Below are 17,554 nucleotides of genomic sequence, written 5' to 3'. Positions count from 1 at the left end.
AGTTTAAGGTATAAAATACCTCAAGGTTAACAATATTAATTTAACTTTTAATATGTATATCAGATTATCTTTTCATCAGTAATAGATTACGTTAGATTGAGCGAAAAGAACAAAGATCGCCTCATATAAAAAAGAAATATGATATTTAAAAATCAAAATATTTGGTGACCTTAAATGAATTTCATCTGCAAATATATTTTGAAATCACAAAAAATGTATGTGTTTGCAATGAACCAACGGAGTGTAAGTATTGCAAAAATATGACAACGTATATTATTTATGTTTTTTTAGGATGATTGAAATTTTTCCTTTTTTTTTTTTTTTTTTTTTTGAGAAATTCTTGTAATTTCATTAGATAAAACATAAAGAAGTACAACAAGCAAAATGTAAGGAATAAAACCTCACATGATTACAGACTAAAATTTTTCCAACTTAATAGGAGGGAAATTGTACTATAAAATTTTAAGATGTTGATAACTTGTGGAAAAATCCTTGATCGGAGCACTTCCCTGTGAGGCGCCGTTGGGATCGGCCGGGGACACTCTGATGCCAAAGTCAGTAATATTTCTGAGAATAAACTGTAAGCACAAAAGTGGAAAATCAGTAAGTGTACCTTGATAGCCTAAGGATGTAGGCTATATATAGCTTGGAAGTCGTAACCTTTGGCAACCAGAAAGTCTCCATTAATGGCGGTTATAAGTTATCCTTAAACTGACGGTTTAGCTAATTGATAGCTCATTAATGGCCTTTATGGCCGAGTCGGCTTTAGCTGTTACAGTGACGAATCAAGTAGATGAGGAGATCCGCCTTATAGGTTCGCCAGCGGATCTCTTTGAGTGGGATCGTGGAGATCCGCCATCCGGATCTCCTTTGGGGATTAATACGCGGCGTTCTCTAGATGAATATCCCTTTTGGTCCTTAGGATAATATCTCAATGTTATCAGATGTCAATGTTAAAAGTATTTATACATTGTCCATGTATGATATATTATATAATAAAAATTTAAAGTTAGTATATATACATCTATCATAATAGTAACAATGTAAAAAAATATAACAATATAATATTTTAAATTATCAATTATACATTACGCGCAACGCGCGGGTATTCCACTAATATAATTAAAATTATTATATTATATTTTTTATCAATAAAAAAGGATGAAGTGACACCTCAGCTACATTATTACTGTTTTATATTATATATAGATAGATATGCAGAGAATTAGAGAGATTTTAAGAGATAATTTAGCTATTAGTCTAAATTACGTAGAACTTTTAGATATGACACGAATAAAATAATCTTTTCATAGATAGATATAATGAGGGATAAGGTGCAAAATGTCCATGACGTTTACATGGATGAGCAATTTTCCTAACGTCTAAAATGGTGCAATTTTGCCCCTAAAGTTGACAGTCAATAGCAAGTTTACCTCTAACGTTGGTAAGTTTGATTAATTTTAGACATTGTTATAAAACATATATATTTTGTTCCTTATTCTGCACCAATTGCACGTAAGCTGATTCTACAAAAAAGATTTCATACCTTTTGTAATTTAATAATAAAATTGAAGATTAATATTTTTAAATACAGTGAAATAATTGAATTTTTTTGTCCAACTCGTACAAAATACAATATATTCTTTTAAAATTTCCACGTTTAATTAATTTTTTTTATTTGTTACTAATGAGTGATAAAATGACGCAAATGTGGAGTGTAGATGACAAGATTCATGACCGAGAAGACAATTTGATAAATAATTTCTCCAATTAACCCAACTGGGCAACGTTATGGGTAAAATTATGGTTGACTGTCAATGTTAAGGGTAAAATTGTACCATTTTAGATGTTAGGGGTAAAATTGCTAATAGATATAAATATTAGGGGTATTTTTTCACTTTATCTCACATAATAATATAATTGAAATTAATATATTATATTTTTTATCAGTAAAAAATAAAGAAGTGACCCCCAGGTCCATCTTTACTGTTTTATATTATATATAGATATGCATAAAATTAGAGAGATTTTGGGAGAGAAAGAAGTCGCCGACTTGCAAAAATTTGTTGAGGAACGTGAGAAGAATTTAGTGAGGTTGGACCGCATGATGGTGTTGGAGGCCTCACACGATGCCGGGTATGAGATGTCTGTGAAAGTGGTGTTCGGGCCCGATGTTTATGATACCGAGGCCCAGAAGAAAGCGGTCGCTTACTGCCAATCTTTGAAGTGATGTAAAGTTTGTACTTTTGATTTTGTGTAATAGTTATCTGACATAAAGGTTGAGATTTTGATGTAATTTTGTACTTACGATGTGATACATATCTTTGAGATAAGATGTATTTTCGGCGCTTGTCAGCCTATCTTCATGTGATTTTCTTTATATTGCTTAGTCTCTTTTCTTCATGATGGTTTATGATTTTTCTTCTATTCCATCTATTTTGATATTTCGTAGATTTATTAATACCGTATAGCGTCCATGTGAGGCGCCGTTGTGTTCGGTCGATGGCACTCCGATGCTAAAATCAGTAATGTTCTTGAAAGAATAAACTGTAATCACAAGTAGAGTTTTTGAAAAGTGTGTAAGTGTACCTTTTGACATCGTACTGCTAGGGAATTTATATAGGTTCGAGTGATAACCGTAATAACCCACATTTGATGCTCTTAATGCAAAGTAATACCTTTTTAATTTGTTTTAACTCTGACTATGACCTCTGAGCTTTTAAAGTCTTTAAGGTATCATTAATGCTTATTTAATGATAGTGAGCTTCGTCGTATACCTACTTAGTTCTCTATCCTGGCGGGTCTTCATGTGGGGCGGATCCCATATCCTTCTTCTGGGCGGATCTTGGGATGGACCAACGGTACGCCACCGTATTTCCAACTGTACGCCATATATACCAAGGAGGCGGATCTCGTCTTGTCATTTCTCCTTTTTGGTTTTTCCCTTGGGGGAATATTTTTAACCTGATCCTTCATGTTTTACGGCGGATGTTATCAGAAGCCCCCCTAAAAGGTCTTCTAAGCTCTTCAGGGCTTTTCAGCTTCTCCGCATGCCGATGGCATTTATTGTGCCTGACAGGTGCCCTTTCCTATGCCAATGTTGTGCTTACAGGTGGCAGTTCCTGACACGGACTCCAAAACTATTTATTTATTTTGCTTAAGAAAGACACTCTTCCTCTTACCTCATCATTTTTCCATGTTTCAATCACCTTTCTAGTTATTTTGCAGAAGTTCTTCGCAATCTTTCGCTTGCACACCGAATTTCCATGTAAGTTCATCTTCTAATTCTTTTTCATCATTTCTTCTTGTTGGTCTTAATGCTTTCATGGAGGTGACTTCTTCCAATTTTGACCTTACCCTTCTAGTGACGCTTTAGTCACTGTACTCTTAGCTTCGGGAGGCCACCTGTTTAATCCCTACGCCTTATCAGAGGCCAGCTTCCCCTCCCAGAGGTTATTTTGCTATATACCAGAGCCACGTGGAGAGGGGTTTTAGATATCCGGTCCCTAAGACAATTGGGGACATTCTTGAATTTTTTTAACATTTCTATCTGCCAATTACACCCAAACGGATGGCTTGATTTAGTGTTAGACACCTATTTAATGTCTAATTTAGGTCTAGTTTTGAGCCCTCGTATTTTTCGAACTCTCCATACCATGTCCAAACGTGGAGTGGAGAGTCATATCACCTTTTCTAAATTGAAGGGGTATTCGTCCTTCCATAGCAAGATGTCAAACGTTCACTGTTGGGAGCAGAGGTTATTTTTTGTTAAGATAGCCGAGGGCGCAAAAACTTGGTGTGTCAATTACGGACGCTAGCAAGTGCACTAGGTCGTGTGTAGTGTTGGCAAGACCAAGTGTCGTATTCCACAGGGGTTGAAATGGAAGTTATGTGAAATATTACCTTAAACAGCTGTTCGAATTTGTGAAATATATTTGAGGTTGGTTTTATGATATTTCTATCCTAATAAAACAGTAAGTAAATGCATAAAATAAAAATAACAAGATTAGCACAAACTCAGAACAGTTAATTGCGCGAACAGTCATTTCATTAATAGAAGCATACATAAAATTCCTGGTTCGGGTCTCTCCCTCATTGGTCACTAAGGTTCGGTGTCCCATTTCCAAAGATACTAAGTGAGTAAAATTAACCAAGTGTCCTTGTGCTAACATATAAACAAGCATTAAGCAATAGGGAGCATTCATAAAGAAACCCCAACATGTGGTAGTTTTCGTGTTCGTCCACTACAACATATGCCGATTAGTTGTTTCCGTTACGTCAGAGCACCGTCGTGTCATCCTTGGTAACCATAAAATAGACTTGATCTTAATCTATTCTTTAAGCATACTAATAACAACCATTCAGAGATAAACATGCTTCATTAATAAAAACAACATACTCACAATCACCATTAGAGGTTGGCCAAGCTTGCCAGCCTCAAACACCATAAAAGAAGCTCCTCGGAAATATATTGATAAGGTGGTATGGTGGCTCCTTACAAAGAAGAAATATGAATCTATTTATACTAAATAAAGTTCATCTAGGTTAAAAGGGTAAAACTGTCAAATGGCTGTTTAAATCAGAAAAAACAATTATTCCTAGCCATTAGATTGCATACATGTGTTAGGATGGTGACAAGTGGTGGATTACAGCTGTATAGCACTTCTCATCTCTCTTATCCTTTGTAGATCCGCGTTTCAACCCGTTTACCCACTTTTTGACCCGGATCGGAACAGCGAACAACTGTTCGATACTTTTGCACAACTGTTTGATCCTTTCGCACAACTGTTCGATCCTTTTGCACAGCTGTTCTATCAGAATAGATAATTGCAGACGTTGGATCTACGCATAAGTCCACTTACCCACTTTCTAACCCGAATTTGGATGGGAACAGGCTGTTTGCTTGACTTTGACTATTTTGTCAGAATATCTGTTTGCAGCTTGGATTTGGCTACAAACTTGGTCTTTTATGCTCTTCTCCATGAATGTTCTAACCAATAAATCTTGTCCAATATGCTCGTATCAGCGTATATTTAGGTTTTCCTTCTGTATGGAATTATAACCCGAAAGAATGAGCGAATCAAAGTTTTACCCTTAATCAGGAGGAGAAAGATACTTTACGGACTTCCATCAGATAATCCCAAAAAAGCATTTAGTGAAAGATACTAAGTAAAACAGTTCTTAATTCCATTCCAATTGAGAAATTACAGACTCAATGGACCCAAAGTTCAGTAAAGTAGCAACTTTTCAGTGTATTATTCTGAAATTTGATCACAAAATTGGATGAAAAGAACTGGGGTTCATAAACGAAATCAAAAGGGACAAACCTGAACCTCCAATTTGATTATTCTTCTTCTGTGGCTGAGAGACTAAAAGCCAAACCCCATTTTCCTCCAAATCAATAATGGGGAAAAGCAAAATAGATAAAGACAAACAATAATGTTGCTATCTAGAAATTTCACTGAGAAGCCCGAAGAAGAAGAAGAAGAAGAAGAAGAAGAAGAAGAAGAAGAAGAAGAAGGGGAGACAGAGATGAAGCTTAGAACGTTGAAAGAGGGGAAAAGTTCAGACCTTTTTAAAGCAAAAAATCATCATTTGAGTGGGAACCCACTTCCCACTTCTGATTCTTCTGTTTAATTCATGGATTTTGACTAGAATTAGAAGTTGGGGATTTGAATTTCAGGATTGCGAAAAAACCCACAAAAAAATTGAGTGCTTCCTTGAATTGGTTTTTTTTTTTTGAAAGAATAAAGAATATTATTAACTTAAATCAGAACTTAAAAAATCGATAAGAAAAGGTGGTGGACATGCCCACTCACCCCAATCAGACCTAGATCTAACAGCTTTTGCTAAAGAATGGGCTGCGAGATTCGCTGATCGCTTAATGAATGAGAACGAAACAGAGTTCAGATCTTGAAGAATACCTTTACAGTCTTGAATAACATCAGATAAGTATGAAAGGTTAGATACCTTAGAATGTATAGCCTGTACCACGTTTAAACAATCTGATTGAATCATTACTTGAGATAAATTTAGAGCTTTGATCCAACTGAGAGCTTCTCTTATTGCCATTGCTTCCGCAAGGGTGGGGTCACTCGACTCTGCCATCCCCGCATTCCTGGCATAAATATAGTCCCCTTTATTATCCCGAATAAGCATTCCGTAAGTACAATATGTCTCCTCTGCGTTGATGCATGCATCCACGTTGCATATCAGATAACCCAAGGACGGTTTTTGCCATTTCGCCTGTGTTTCTATGATTGGAGGAGTTGAAGCTTTGAACTTGGCTTGGGCATTCTTCCATCCTAAAGAATCTATTATAACTATTGCAAGGACTGTCGATAGAAGACTGTATTTCTTTTCCTATACCACCCTGTTGCAGTATTTCCATAAATTCCACATTATCCTGGCAACAGATTCTGCAACGGTCAATGAATTATCGAGTAATCCCAAGAACCACTCGCCCACATTATTGACATCGTCCATACGACTATCAGAGAAGAATAACACCCATACCTGTTTAGCAAACATACATGAGACAAAAATGTGAGATTCATTTTCATTTATCGTATCACAAACCGGGCATCTATTCGGAAATGTACTGCGACGTTTGGCCAGATTAGCCATTGTTGGGAGGCTTTGAGAAAGCATTCTCCCTATGCAATTTTTCACCTTAGGAGCAACATGTAATTTCTAAAGTAAATGCCAATTAACTTTGTCTGCAATTATCGGCTCTTCTGCTGCCTTATTGACCGCCATCTAGTATCCGCTTTTTACTGAGTAAAACTTAGTCGGGGTGAACTGCCAGAACCAGGTATAAACACCTCCATGGGTTCTATTTGGGATAGACAAGATTAATTTCCTATCTCTGTCGTTGAAGATATTGTGAATTAGGCCCATATTCCAATTACCGTCATCCCCTTTAAGGCCGCGCTCACGTGAACCGCTTGGCAGTCTGCCTGTTTCTGACTGGTGGGTAGTGGATTTGAGTCTTTCGTAAGCCATGGATTGTCCCCGATGCGGATAGATTGGCCTGAACCAACCTTACACCGTAGACCGTCATGAAAAAGAGAGCATCCTGCTAAAATACTCCGCCAAATGAATGACGGATTGTGTCCTACCCCTGCTTGGAGGAACTCTTCTTTAGGAAAATAACGAGCCTTCATAATTCTGGCCATCAATGAGTGGGGTTCCTGAATTATCCTCCAGCTTTGTTTCGCTAACAGGGCTAAGTTGAACAAGTGAATATTGTTGAAACATCTTTCCACATGATTTTGATTTGACAAAATTATTTAAGCAAATCTCCATGATAAAAATATTCCAACACAATTAAGTTTAATTGCTTTGATTTAATTATACTAATGAGTTTGTTCAATGTTGAGTAAGTTGATTGATAAGAATCGGAACTAAAAATCCATAAAAGAAAGACAAGACAAAGTCAGCGGATGCAAATCACACAGCCAGAGCTGAGTAAAATGCAACTTAGCTTTGAGAAAGAAAATGTCTTCTTCAGAAAAGCTTGAAGGCGACGCCGCTGAGTCAAGCTGAGTAGTTGCCAGGTTAGCGTCAATGATCCATCAACTTGGAAGACAAAGTCTATCCATTTTCTGACAAATTCAGAAGTCACAGAAAACTGTCTGGAAGACTTTTTCGAGAAAGAGCATGGACCATCTGACATCTACAAGAAGATAAACCTGGCGTCTGACGAAGACAAAAGACAGGATTGGCCTGCAACACTGAGTGCTGACCAAGTGATGACGAAAGGTGATCGTTTCCCCACAACGGCTATGTCAGGATGCAAATAATTGATGCCTCAGACATCACTATAAAAAGGCCACTTCAGAATTTGAATTCATAAGATAAAAACACAAGAGACAGAAAGAAAATCTTCAAGTCAATTCATTGAGATAATACAAAAGAGAAGCTCTGTCTTAGAAAGAAAAAGCAAGCTCTTACACCCAACTCTTATTCTTGTGTAAAAGTCTAGAGTGACTGAGTCATCTAAAGTGTTCTTTGTTTTACTAAGAACAGTCTTTGTATCATTTGTAAAAGGTTAGGAAAGTGAAGCTGAGTTACTCGGTTATAGTACTCAGTGGTAGAGATAGGATTGAGTAGAGGAATAGAGGAAGGTACTCTTGCATACTCAGTTGCTATTGTAAACGGTTTGTGCTCTACCTTTAAAGAGCTCAATAGAGGGTTCAAAAAGCTCGGAAGGATTCCGGGGACTGGACGTAGGCGGAGAGGCCGAACCAGGATAAGTCTGCTGAGTAACTTCTGACCCTTTTATCCTTTGATATATATACATATTTCTTGCTAAATATTACTCAGTAAAACAATTTGTATATGCTGAGCTGAGTAATCTGAGTGCTGAGTTGGAAACTAACTTAAGTATTGCTTCCTAACTCACATCTGAAACAGCTCTAGTCAGCGGTTGTCTAAACCTGTCCCATACCAAACTCTGCAGTGCTGACCTAAAATTAGAGGTGGCAATTTCTGACACGAAAACACGATTACAGAGCCAACTCGACTGACACGACACGATTGACACGAAAATCATTTTTCTAGCATTTATAACATATAAAACCATATGGAACATAAATATGAGATAACACGATTTTGACACGAAACACGATAATTGCCAGGTCTACCTAAAATTGAGTTAAAATCTTAAATTTTAAAATAAGTCAGCATTATTAAACAAAAAGTTATAATAGTGCCTAACCCCCCCTTGGAACTAATTCTACCACGTTACACGTGACCAACAAGTGGTATCAGAGCCTAACAGCTCACTATTCAAGATAAAACTATCTTGAGCTGATCCCTGTAATGGCTAAGAATAGCACTCGTTTCCTTCCAGGAAATCAAACAACTCAGATACTCCCTGAGGGATTATCCATTAGTCGGCCTCCGCTGTTCTTCGGGTCTAACTATACCTTTTGGAAGAACATGATGAAAAATTTCATTCAGGCAACAAATATGAGTGCATGGCTAGCTATAGTCCAAGGCCCTTTTGTTCCCTATGAAACCATTGACGATGTAAAAACTGTTAAAAGTGAGGCTAAGTGGTCAGAAGATGACCTTAAGAAATTGCAAAATAATGCTTCGGCTATAAACATATGCTTCACTGTGCTTTAGATGCTGCAGAATACAATAAGATTTCAGGTTGTGAGTCAGCACAAGAAATTTGGAAGAAGCTGGAGGTTACCTACGAAGGAACTAGCAAGGTTAAGGAGTCCAAGGTGAATCAACATATGCGTTTGTATGAACTATTCGAGATGAATGATGATGAAGGCATCTCTGAGATGAATGCAAGGTTCACCAACATAATCAATGAGCTCAAGAGACTCGGCAAGAACTTCACTGAAGAAGAACATGTGAAGAGGATTCTAAGAAGTCTCCCCAAAAGCTGGCAGGCAAAGAAGACAGCTGTTGAAAAAGCTCAGGACATGTCCACCTATAAGTATGATGAGCTTATTGGATCCCTGCTAACCCATGAGATCTCTATGAAGAATTTTGAAGCAAAAGAAAAGACTGAGGACAAAAAGCAAAAATCTCTTGTCATGAAAGTGTTGGGGTTTAGTGTCCTATAGACAATTGTTCTAGGATACAAACTTAATGTAAATGAAGTGTTCTTTATATCATTTGTTTTAATGAGATATATGTTTTATAACTATATAAAGGCAATCCCTTTTAAGCACTAAATAAAGTCTAATAAAAGAAAATCCGTAAGTTTGTTTAAAGTGATCATAAAGTGTTCATACAAGCATGAAGTGAGACTAAACTTTATGATAAACTAATAAACTTAAAACCACCCCAAGTCAAGTGATATGCCCAGGATTGACATATCACTGTTGAGACTTGCATGTAACAATGTCTTCTGTCCGACAGAAAGCTAATCTCACAAGCTTCATATATACAGATATCTGGACAGTTACGTGGATCCAATGAAAGGGAGTTCATTAGGATTGGGGATCCGATTTGAGATAACAGGATGGGTAGATTCATCCTTGTCACCTGTTCATCTCATTGGTATTAATAGGTATAACTAATCCTCAGACTCAAAGGAATATTAATTGGTATTCTGGATTACAGAATGTGACGCTTTGACTCTGGTGTAACACGATCCTTAACAGAGATGACTCTGGGGTACAGTAGACGTTGGGTATCACAGGAAGTGATTGCGGGATCGTTATATATTGGATTGAGCATTTATCACTCCCGATAAATGGGAGATACATCCAAGGATCGCTTGTGGAAGACTCGACTCTAAATCCTTGCAAGGTGATAGCTTAAGACTTGAAATACAGATTTCACTTAACCTATCTATTTGAGTTGACTCGGCCTGTACAAGTAAAACGAACGTCTCGCTATATGTGACTTGACATCATCCATAGTCATAAGATTCAGTTCAAGGATGTAGTTGATAAAGGATCGAATTATACTGTAACTAATACGGAAAGGTTAACGACAGAATCAACCTGTCTTCTTATGGCTCTGGGGGAATGATTACGGACTTGCTAATCACATACTCTGTACATCATTCCATTATGCAAAGATTAAATATAATTCTTTGAAAATTAATTTAATAGTTGCATACGGCCAGTAGTAATAGGAACCTAATGGGTCACACATAAGACTTGGAACCTAAAAGAGAGATAGATGTTAATTAATTGATGGAAGCCCAATTGAGCCCAATGAGGCCCATGGACCATAAGGGGGGTCGAAATTCGTGTATGGTACATGAATAATTAATTTGATTTTAATCAATTCTAATTAGATTAGGATTATGAATTAAATTAATTAATAGATAAATAAGTTAGGAGTTTTAATTAGATTATAATACTCCTATTATTATCCAATAAGGTTATTATTATTATCCTTAATATGTTAGATATATAATGAGATAATAATTAGGAATTCTATTCCGAATTGAATTCCTATTCAGTAACCTAATTCTATCTAACTAGGGATCAGATACAGGAGATTATAAATACCCCCCACTATGTGATTTTCGAAATCCCTTGAACCCTAATCCAAGGCTAGTGATTTTCGAAACCTACCCTAAAGAAAGAAAGAGAATTTTCGACCCCAGTTCGAGGACGAGATTTTCTACGGCTTCCTTCCGATCAATTGATTTCATCTATTTCTTTTATCTTTGATCTTGTGTTGATTAATTAGAGGCAATCTATTTTGGTTGCTATTCAACGGTTGATTCTAACTTAATCTTCCCGTGTTTTATTTCGTGCTTGGGAACTCGGAGAAGAGTTGTGGGCACTTCATTAACAACGGTAGATTGATCATCAAAAGGTAATTCTTCTTATCCCTCTTTATATGAAATAACGATTAACGGATCCTAGGGTTAATGGAAATAGGTTAAAATTTTTATATTTCCGCTGCTATACCTTAGCCTAATTTCCAACAGTGGTATCAGAGCCATCGTTAAATCCGTTATTTCATATATGAAAATTTAGAAGTTTTTCAATAGGATTGAATAAATATTTATAGTTAGGATTAATTAACAAATTGTTTTGATTAATTGATTCTAAAGATAAATAAGTTTTAATTAATTGTTAATTAAAATAGATTATGCGTATGTTCCTAATTATTTTGGTTGATAATCATCATAACAAAATCTATTAGTTTTATAGTTAGATTGATAAAATCAGTTTTATTAATTCTAAAGATAAAACGGAAATCTATAGTAGTTTTTTCTATTTTCTGAAAATCGTTTTAAAACCGTTTTAGAACTCATATATATATATATATTTAAAATTATTATTATAAAAAAAATTGCGACAGCAGCTCGAGTCGCGCCTCGCGGCACGACTGGCCGCTGTCGCGCGGCTGCTGCCTCACGGCAGCGGCGGTTCAGCCGCCCTAGGGCTGCTGCCAATCGGCAGCAGCCCACCCTCGGGCCCGGCCCGAGACCCACTTGAATTTTAAATTGTTTAAAATCGGTTTTTATATATATTTGAATATATATGTTTCAGAAATTGATAGTTTTCTGTTTTGATTATCGAATGAAAATTTGTTTAAAAGTTTGTTTTACCAATTTGTAAATCAAAATGTTAAATGAATTGAAATCAAAATAATTGGGACGTGCATAATTGACGTTTTGTATAGTTATATTAATCTAAGGATTAATATAAAGATACGAAACTATTAGAAGTAAAATTGGATGAAAGTTAATTTAATAAGTTAATGTGATTAACCTAAATATTACATAAAATAGTTATGTAATCAATCAATTAAATTTATTTAATTGAGTCTATGCATGTTTGGAGTTATGGACATATTTGGACCCTCTTTTAGTCTTTTGGTATTTTTGAAATAGGGCCTGTGAGTCCTGCCTTTATACTATCTATTGTAATTTCTCCTCTCATCTAATTCCCTTCAATTCAATTGAAGTTTTCTTTAGTAGTATAGAAATTAATATGTAATTTCAAGACGCCATGGAGAAGACGGAGGACCTAAAGAGAAATATGTAATAGTTAGTATTTCCTTAGGTTTGCTCTTTTATTCCGTCTCTGGCTCGACGGAATAATTTAGATGATATGTCCATAACGCCAATGTATGTGTCTGATGTATGCTAAAGCAAATCAAGACTAAGTTAGATTATGAGACCTAAAATAAAATCCCTCATTAAAAAGTTAAGTAAATAAACAAGTTATTAAAATCGGTTGCCCCTCCCTAATATTATAATTCAGCCGGCAGTACTGGGGGCCTTTGGGTTGTTGAGCAAACTCAAGCTCGGTGTCTTACGGTAACACCTGAATTATCGAAAATTACTTTTCATGAATATGGGGTAATACTTAAATTAGATTATGATAATTAGATGAGCAAACTCATGTTGTCATAAACTAATGGGCAATATGGTTGGGATTAATGTGAATAGCATATTAGTTACTAATGTGGTTAAGTAACCCAATAACCTAGGAATCACATTAAAGATGTGATTGATTACATGAATCTACCTAACGAATGAGACTAGCTTGTTGAGCAAACTCAAGGCGAAATCTCAGGAGTTAGGATCCTAGCTCACTAAAGGATTTGTGAAATTCTTCGAATTAATATGGAGGGCTATTAATTTGGCAAAATAGTGGGAGCAATCTAAAATAAACTAAAAGGCCTATAATTTTAGATTGATATACTTTAAGCAAATGAATGACATACGTTTACTCTTTCTCACTCTCAGGTTTAATTAAACACACTCTTAAAATCATGACTAAAACTAATCTGCAAAACATTCTTACCGATAACAAATTGAATGGTTCAAACTTCACCGACTGGTTTCGTAACCTCAAAATCGTTTTGAAGTTCGATAAAATAGGGTATGTACTTGATACATCGATACCCCCTCTCCCTGCTGATGATGCTCCCATTGAGGAAATTGATGCTTACCAGAAGCACAAGGCTGATGATGATCATGCCGGATGCATCATACTTGCATCGATGACACCGGAATTACAAAGGCAACATGAGGAAATGGATGCCTATTCCATCATCATGCACCTAAAGGAATTGTTTGGGAAACAGACCAGGTGCGTACGCTACGAGATATCCAAGTTGCTATATCGTTGCAGAATGCAAGAGGGCACATCTGTCATGACACATTGTGTCAAGATGATTGGCTACATTACCAAACTTTCTAGTATTGGATTTGCGATGGATAACGAATTAAGCATAGACTTAATTCTTCAATCCCTCCCAAAGAGTTATTCACAGTTCATTATGAACTATCAGATGAATGACTTGCAAACCTCTCTTGAAGAGCTTGCAAATATGCTCAAGTCAGTTGAGCCCAATATGAAGAAAGACAAAGCCATACCGGCTCTTGTCATAGAGGGATCAAAGAAGAGGAAAGGGAATTCTCCCAATCCTAAACATCCCAAGAAAGGTAAGAAAGCCGTGCCCAACAAAACTAAGGGAAAGGAAGTGAAGAAGCCCAAAGGAGAGTGCCACTTCTGTGGTAAAGACGGGCATTGGAAGAGGAACTGCAAGGAGTACCTAGCCTCCCTCAAGAAGGGAAATGGCGGTGCTTCAACATCTGGTATGTTTTATATTGAAATAAATACAGTTTCACAGTCTGAATCTTGGGTACTTGATACCGGATGTGGATCTCATATTTGTACAAATATGCAGGAGCTAAAACAGACTAAGGAACTAAAGAAAGAACGCATAAACTTGCGAGTAGGAAATGGAGCAAGAGTTACCGCCCTCGCAATTGGAGATTATGTTTTGAATTTGCCCTCTGGGCTTGTAATAGAATTAAGGAACTGTTTGTATGTTCCACAAATGTCTCGCAACATTATTTCTATTAGTCGTCTTGTTGACGACGGTTTTCATATTTCAATAAAAGACAAACATTGCGATTTTTATAAAGATTCGATCTTTTATTTTTCAGGAATATCACAAAATGGGATTTATGTGTTAGATGACAAAATTTCTGTTTTCTCAATTGATACCAAAAGACATAAGCTAGATAATTCAACTTACTTGTGGCATTGTCGTTTAGGCCATATAAATAAGAGACGCATGCTAAAGCTACATTCGGATGGGCTTATAGATCCAATCGATCCCGAATCATTGGAAACATGCGAATCATGTTTAAAAGGTAAAATGACAAAGACACCCTTTAGCAATAAAGGTGAGCGTGTATCAGACACTCTAGGACTTATTCATTCAGATGTATGCGGTCCTATGTCAGTCCAAGCAAGAGGAGGATTCAGATTCTTCATAAGCTTCATAGATGACCATACCCGATATGGTTACATCTACTTGATGAAGCACAAATCAGAAGCTTTTGAGAAATTCAAATGCTTCAAGAATGAAGTAGAAAATCAATTAGGAAAGAAAATAAAGACGCTTCGATCTGATCGAGGTGGCGAATATCTTTCAGATGATTTTCTGAATTATCTAACTGAATGTGGGATATGCTCACAATGGACACCTCCTTATACACCACAACACAATGGTGTATCCTAGAGGAGAAACTGTACCCTACTAGATATGGTACGATCCATGATGAGCATGGCCTTACTTCCAAAGACGTTCTGGGGCTATGCCTTAGAAACTGCCCTCTTCACCCTAAACCGAGTACCAACTAAATCCGCTAGTTCCACACCATATGAATTGTTCGTTGGTAGGAAACCCGTGTTTTCATTTATGAGAGTATGGGGTTGTTCAGCATTTATCAAACGCACTGCGTCCGACAAACTAGATTCGAAATCTGATAAATGTTTCTTCATTGGATACCCTAAGGAAACTAAGGGATATTACTTCTATCATCCAGATGATCAGAAAGTAATAGTATCCAGGCACGCAACCTTCTTAGAGAAAGAGTTTCTCGAAGAAACACAAAAGGGAAGCATGATTGAACTTGATGAAGTTCAAGAAGAAGAAACACCGACTGAAACAACGGAGGCGGTTGAGGTACCCGAAGTAGTCCCATTAGATGAGACTCCAGTGCCACCTATTCGTAGATCACAAAGAGTTCGTGAACTCCCAGTTAGATATGGTTTTCTAGTGGGAGATGATAATGAGGTTCCCGTGTTAGACGATGAACCCGAAAACTACGAAGAGGCTCTTACTAGTCCAGATTCTAAAGCATGGCTTGAGGCCATGGATTCTGAAATGGATTCCATGTATACTAACCAAGTGTGGACTTTGGTTGATCCACCCGAAGGGATAAAACCCATTGGGTGCAGGTGGATCTTCAAAAAGAAGACTGACGTGGATGGAAAGGTTAGCACCTACAAAGCTAGGTTAGTAGCGAAAGAATATCGTCAGAAGCAAGGAATTGATTATGACGAAACTTTCTCTCCTGTGGCTATGTCCAAATCAATCAGAATCATGCTTGCTATTGCCGTTCACTACGATTATGAGATTTGGCAAATGGATGTGAAAACAGCTTTCCTAAACGGAAACCTGCTTGAGGATGTATATATGATGCAACCTGAAGGTTTCATATCAAAGGATGCAAACAAAGTTTGCAAACTTCAGAGATCCATTTATGGACTCAAGCAAGCATCGAGAAGCTGGAATAAGCGTTTTGACGAAACCATAAAACAATTTGGTTTCGAACAAAATTGCGAAGAAGCTTGCATTTACAAGAAAGCAAGTGGGAGCTCTATAGCATTTCTCACACTACAAGAAAAAAACAGTTTGCCAACGACATTTTACCAACAACAGAGATGTCGTAGTTATTAGCCATGACATACCAACGATTTACCTACTAATCTATTCAATCGAAATTATAAACAAAGATACTTAGAAAATAGAAACGACTTACCGACGACATAAATTACCAACAACTTATGTCGTTGGCAATTGTAATGACAACACGTGTCCATGCTATGTCGTCGGTATTAGAGAAGAAAGACCAACAACATACCTACAAAATCGTTATTCTAAAAATTATAAAAAAATATTCTAAAAATTATATTAAATTTGCAACAACCTTCCAGAAAATGGATTCCTGAATCTCCCGCTTATTTCTCAAATATTCCCTCTAAAATTTCATTTTCTCACTCATCTACTCCTATTTTCCCTAATTTGCCCTCTCTCTTTCTCTCTCTCTCCATTTGTTTCAATCTCTCTATAAATCGTCTTCAAAGCCAAGGGATTCCCTAAACCCATCTAATCACTTCGGTTCCTCTACTCACATCTCTCTCCTCTACTGTCGACTCATTCCTTTTCAAACCCTAGTTTTCAATCGTGGGATGAAATTTCTAGAAGGAAAATCATAGATGTTGAGATAAAAGTATATATTTGAGCCAAATTGCTCTTGACTTTCCTCTTTATGGTCCATGTTCAGGTATTATTCAGGTCTTTTTCTTACCCATGCTGAAATTGATCATTTTGTTTTTCATTTTCTTTCAACATAGAATTAATGTTGCTTTTTTTTTCTTTCTATAATTTTTCTAGCTAGCAGAGCGTAATTCTAGGTTCTTTAGACAAAAACCTCAAATTGTTTTGTATATATGTTACTGAATTTAGTTTGCCTAATAGGAGGCACTGGTTAGGTGTTTTATCTGTTGTGGTTTGTTAGGTCTAGGTAAACAACATGAATATATCGTAGAAAGAGCTATTTACACGAAGGCCATAGATAAATAAGTTTGGCCTCTGGGTAGTGGTAAATTTATCCTTTATTCTTTGGCATGATTTAATTGTATTTAGCACTAGAGCTTAATAAACTAACATATATGGACCATTATTGGTTCCCTCACTTGTTGAAATTGGGAATTTCCGGTGTTCTCTTATCTTTTGGAGGTTTTGGATTGCTATTATTTGAAACTCACCTTATTAGAAATTATTGGTTTGTGCTTTGTTGAGTCTAGTTTTTACTTGCTTCAATCTTTTGTTGGTGCCTTCTACTCAACTGATAATACTTTTTAATACCTATGTATAATCAGTCTTGTGAGCACCTTTTCCCCAGCAAAATATGCTAACCAAAGTTCTTAAATAATCCCTAGCGCTTTTATAATGTCATTCGGGGCTTTAACTAGTTCTGATTTTAGTACTTGTAACCTCATTGCTAAATTCACTTCCAGCT

Source organism: Euphorbia lathyris, chromosome 6 (assembly GCF_963576675.1).
Source record: "Euphorbia lathyris chromosome 6, ddEupLath1.1, whole genome shotgun sequence".
NCBI lineage: Eukaryota > Viridiplantae > Streptophyta > Magnoliopsida > Malpighiales > Euphorbiaceae > Euphorbia > Euphorbia lathyris.
The sequence above is the reverse complement of the archived record's forward strand: the minus strand, read 5'-3'. Positions refer to the sequence as shown.